Source organism: Chiloscyllium plagiosum, unplaced genomic scaffold (assembly GCF_037043375.1).
Source record: "Chiloscyllium plagiosum isolate Xiang-an unplaced genomic scaffold, Cpla_swu_hap1 HiC_scaffold_15, whole genome shotgun sequence".
Taxonomy (NCBI): Eukaryota; Metazoa; Chordata; class Chondrichthyes; order Orectolobiformes; family Hemiscylliidae; genus Chiloscyllium; species Chiloscyllium plagiosum.
The window spans coordinates 46,008,857-46,014,856 of record NW_028270153.1 but is presented as its reverse complement, the minus strand read 5'-3'; positions in this window follow the sequence as shown (position 1 = coordinate 46,014,856).

Sequence of the window (6,000 nt, the reverse complement as noted above, 5' to 3'; positions counted from 1 at the left end):
TCAGTTGCTCCTGAATTCCATCAGTTTTGTATTATGGAATTGTATATATTGAATTGTAATATGTACATTGAGTTATAAACTGTCTTCATTAGATGATCTGTATAATTGAAATCTCTAGAAAATTTATAACTTTTATATAAAGTTGGGTAACATGCATTCTGGCATGTATAAATGTTGTCAGTATTATGCATAATTGTTCAAAATTATCAATAATTCAATTGAGAGAATGTTTGTTTATAATGTTAAAACTCCGAGAAGATGGCTGTGCTAATCTGCAGCATTAGATTATTTTCAGTTGATCCATTTACTTGTATAGTTTTTTTTTTAACTTCTTTTGAATTGTTGTGTCCATTGTTGAGTATCCTGACCAATGTCATGGTTCAATACTCCACCACTCTTGCATAGAGAAGGGATTGAAACAACCTTGTTTTGGCATTTTTATAAAAAGGCAAAATCTATTTTTGGTTACATTTGAGAGATTTTGTAGATTGGTTCTAACAATTGTAGAAATTACTCTATTGAAATTTTAGAACATGTTTAACTATGTAGCAATGTTTTTGAGTTTAAGTAGTGTATAATTTATTCTGATTGGACGGTTGACATTGATCACATGCTTACAATACCTGTCACTTCATATATTGCCCACAATATCAACTCTGTAAATTGTCTGAAAAACTTCAACATTCTTGTTGCTTTTGGGTTAAATGGTTTGTATTTCTAAGTATAAAGTACAGCTTGTGATTTTTAACTGCAAAAAGTGAACTTCTCACTCAAGTGCATCTCTGTTCTCTGTTCTGTAATTATCTGCAACCTCTTCTGCACCAGTTTACGTGGTACAGGACTCCATTCAGGGCATTACCTTAGAATGGAATAGGATTTAAAAAAATCAAACTGAGACATTTAATCTGTGTGAATTAACCTTCAGGTTAAATCAGGTGTGAATGATCACTGTTTTGGAAATTTACTATTGATGTCTACATAATTTAACTTTGAATCTGAACATAAGTGGCTTTAGTTTGTTGCTAAATATACTTGGCCTTTATGTGTTTACTGCACTGATATCATTATTGATTTTATGACCTATATTTTAATTTTAATAGGTGAAGCTTGGATGTTGACTGCAACTGCCTTTTATAAAAAGATCTATAAACATTTATCCTGATTAGCACCTGACCCCAGCTGATATTTTGATAATGCTTTCCACTCTTGACTCAGAAGTTTCTAGGTGACAGTAGAATAAAATTAATAGGGCTGATATGGTCAGATATAAGATGCTGAACAGACTTGAAAATGTAGGCTTCCTTAGCTTTCAAACCAGAATGCCTATAAAAACTAACATACTCGGGCTGTCCAACATCACAAACACTTTTGACTCCAGTTGTAAGATTTAAATTACTGCACTATAATTCTCAGGTCACTGTTCTTTTAGGCATTCGGAGATCTGGCACAACTATACGTCTAGCTCCATTATTACTGGAGAGACATGTTGGACTGTCACGATGACTTGTGATCCCAAAAACAAAACACTATTTATATAGGAATGTTTTAAAGCCTGACTGACTGACTGACTGAATAGAATAACAATTTATGCAACAAGGCATTCGAGTGACCTGGGCTATGGTGAGATCAGTGTGGCCGTATCAGATGCGAAGTCTGGCTTGGCTCATCTCAGCATTTGGAGCATCTTTTAATCCTTTTTGACACATGTTGCCATTTAAGGGAAATGATTGTATGTTGATGGTGCAACTTATCATTTGCCTTTCTAGCTTAGTGTTAAAGTGTAGCACTGGAAATGCACAGTGGGTCAGGCAGCAACTGAAGAGCAGGAGAGTTGACATTCTGGGCATAAGCCCTTCAGGAATGTGGATGGGAAAGGGGCCATCTGCAGTCCTCTCCTAGTTGCTGAAAATCTTTCTAGCTTACCAAACTTCTTGTACAAATTAGGCATCATAATTTGACTTGGAAATCAAAGCAGGTAATTCAGCAGTTCACTTCCATTGGAGGAATTCTCTAGGCATAATTCATAAAGACTGGCATCAAATATGTGCCAATGTTAAAGAACATTTATGTTCTGTTGCCAATCCACTTGCATGCTTCTACTGAACTTCAGTGCTGCACCTCCAGCAACTATCATTCTAATGCTGCAGCAAGTACACTTTGCACTCCGTTCATGGAATGGATGAGGCAGCATCTCTGGGATCTTGGCTGATTGATTGTCATAACCTTCACTCAGTCAACCTACCTGGATGTTTAACTCATCCTGTCTTTTGTCTTGCCCTTGTGCACTTTGGTACCTCTGGCTGGAAGGGGCAATTTAATTCTAACTTTTCAACACTGGTGCAAACAAAGGAATCTATCTTTGTCATGGTCAACAACAGGCCTCAGTTAAGGCAAGGAATTTAGCCTTCATTTGGGGTCCCAATGCAGGGTAGCATCTTGTTCTAGGGCAGCCTCTAATTCTGGCAGCCTGAGTCAGGATGCTGTCCACACAATAGATGAGTTGAATGTGTGGCAGCCCACTACCTATGCTGACTTTCACTGTATTGGGATTGCTGTCTCTTGGATGAGAGAGACTAGTATAAAAGGAAATATAAGTGGATAGTACGATTGTTATTTTTGGTATGGGTGGGGAGGTGTCCCAAACAAATGGTCAACTAGTGATGAGAAGGTTTAGTGCTGTTGGATTGGAGTGGGTGATGGCAAGTGAGTGATTTGAATATGAGTCATGGTGGGACGTTGGTATAGTAGCAGAAGTAGAGTGAATACAAAGTATTGGAGAGAAGATGTGCTGACAGTGGAAGTGGTCCTGAGTATTCCTCCAGAAATCTGCAACCACTATAACCTGAGTGTGGCAACCTGTGGCCAGACTAGTCTGCTGATACTGGGAGAAGAGAAAGTTTTGGATGTAGGTTTGCTCGCTGAACTGAAAGGTTCATTTCCAGATGTTTTGTTACCTTACTAGGTAACATCTTCAGTGGACCTCATGCATAGCAATGCTGAAAATTCCTGCTTTCTATTTATGTTTGGGTTTCTTTGGGTTGATGCCATTTCTTGTGGTGAAGTCACTTTCTGTTCCTTTTTCTCAGGGTGGTAGATGGGTCTAACTCTGTGTTTGTTGATTTGAGGTCCGGTTGGAATGCCATGCTTCTGTGAATTATGGTCCGTCTATTTGTTTGGTTTGTCCTAGGATGGATGTATTGTCCCAGTCGAAGTGGTGTCCTTCCTCATCCGTACATGAGGATACTCGTGAGAGAGGGTCATGTCTTTTTGTGGCTAGTTGGTGTTCATGTATCCTAGTGGCTAGTTTTCTGCCTGTTTGTCTGATATAATGTTTGTTACAGTCCTTGCACAGTATTTTGTAAATGGCGTTAGTTTTGCTTATTGTCTGTCTTTCAAAGTCATTAGCTGCTGTTTGTGTGTGTCGGTGGGTATGTGGGCTACCATGATGCCCAAGGGGTCTGAGTAGTCTGGCAATCATTTCAGAGATGTCTTTGATGTAGGGGAGAGTGACTAGGGTTTCTGGACATATTAGGTCTGCTTGTTTGGGTTTGTCGCTGAGAAATTGGCGGACTGTGTTCATTGAGTACCCATTCTTTTTGAATACAATTCAAAATATGCCCTCGTCAATCTTCTTGGTTAGTTCCTCTCAAAATACTCAGTTAAGTTTGAGATATGATTTCCTTCCCATAAAACCATGCTGGCTATCCCTAATCATTTCATACCTCCCCAAATGCTTGTAAATCCTATCCTTCAGAATCACTTCCAGCAAGTCATTCAAGTCAGACACAAGTCCATAATTCCCAGGTGTCTCCTGACGTTGTTTCTTAAAGGCACAGCATCAGCAACACTACAGTCATTTGGCACCTTACCTGTATTTATAGATTAGGGAGGAAATTGCATAAATATTTGGATAAAGTTCCCACAAAATCCTGGGATACACGAGGTCAGATCCTGGAGATATATCCACTTCTGTACATTCTAAGACCTCTAGCATTTTTCTTCTGTAATGCAAACCGTTTTCAAAATGTCGTCATTTAGAGTCATAAAGCCTCTAGGGAAACAGACCCTTCAGTCCAACTCTTCCATGCTGACCAAATACCCTAAATTAATCTCCTTCCATTTGCCAGCATTTGACCCATTTCCCTCTCAACCCTTCATATTCATATACCAATCCAGAAATCTTTTAAATGTTGTAATTGTGCTCGCCTTCACTACTTTCTTTAGCATTTCATTCCACACACGCACCAGCCTCTGCCTGAAAACATTGCCCCTTAGGTTTCTTTATAAATCTTTCTTCTCTCATACTCCTATGCTCTCTAGTTTTGGACTCTGTGACCCTGGGGGGGGATCCCTTTGTTATTCACTTTATCTCTGCCACTCATGATTCTATAAACTTTAAGGTCATCCCTCAGCCTATAACACTCCGGGGGAAATAGCCTCAGCCTATTCAGCCTCTCTGTATAGCTCAAACCCTCCAACCCTGGCAACATCCATGCAAATATTTTCTGAACCCTTTCAAGTTTCAGAATATCCTTCCTATAGCAGGGAGAGCTAAACTGAACACAATATTCCAAAAGTGGCTAACCAATGTCCTGTACAGCTGCAACTCCTATACTCAAAGCACTGACCAATAAAAGCTAGCATATCAAATGCCTCCTTCACTATTCTGCAACTTTACTTTCAAGAAACAATGAACCTACATTCCAAGGCCTCTGTTCAGCAATGTTCCCCACAACCTTATCACACGTGCCTTTCCAAAATGCAGCACCTCACATTTATCTAAACTCCGCAAGTTGCATTCTTCAACCCATTGACCCATCTGATCAAGGTTTTCTTGTGCTAGAAGGTAACTTCCTTGGCTATCTACTACACTGGGATAAAGTGAGGACTGCAGATGCTGAAGATCAGGGTTGAAGAGTGTGGTGCTGGAAAAGCAGCCGGTCAGGCAGCATCCAAGGAGTAGGAGAATCGCTGCTTGTTGACGTTCCGTCGACTCTCCTGCTCCTCAGATGCTGTTTGATTAGCTGTGCTTTTCCAGCACCACACTATTTATTACACCACCAATGTTGGTGTCATCTGGAAACTTATTAACTATACCTCCCATGTTCACATCCAAATCATTTATATAAATGGTAAAAAGTGGACCTAGCACCCATCCTTGTGGCGCACTGCTGGTTACAGGCCTCTAGGCTACAAAGCAAGCGTACACCATCGCACTCTATCTTGAAGTCAGTTCTCCCTGTATTCCATGTGATCTAACCTTGCTAAGCAGTCTACTGTATATAACCTTGTCGAATGCCTTACTGAGGTCCATATAGATCATGTTCACCAGTCTGCCTTCATCAATCCTCTTGATAACTTAATTATGTTTTTTGAAGTAGTAATGAGACAATTTCCCATGCACAAAGCCATGTTAACTATCCCTTGCCTTTCCAAATATGTAAATACTGCCCCTGGGGATCTCCTCCAACAACTTGCCAACCACAGATGTCAGGCTCACCAAACTAAAGTTTCTCTGGCTTTTCACCATCTTTCTTGAGTAGTGCAGCATATTAGCCAATCTCCTGCCTTCCGGCACCTCACTTGTGGCTATCAATGATCCACATATCTCAGCAAGGGGCCAAGCAATCACTTCCCAAGCTTCCCACAGAGTTCTAGGGTACACTTGATCAGGTCCCAGGAAATTTATCCATCTTTATGCATTTTTCTTTCCCCCCTCACAGTAAAACTTGGGCAATATTCATTTGATGTCGCTCTCCTCTCCTGAGGTTTGATGCAAAGATTACCTTTGATCTTTAAAGGGCCCAACTCTCTCTCTAGTTGCTCTTAATGTACTTATAGAATCTTTTTACATCCTTAACCTTATTTGCTATCCTGATGCTCTTACACTCGTGATATTGTTCAAAAGATTCATTTGAACCCAGTTGTTTAATTTTTTTTATTCTTGACTAGAATTTAAATGCCTTTATTCATCCATTGTTCTCTAATCTTACCAACCTT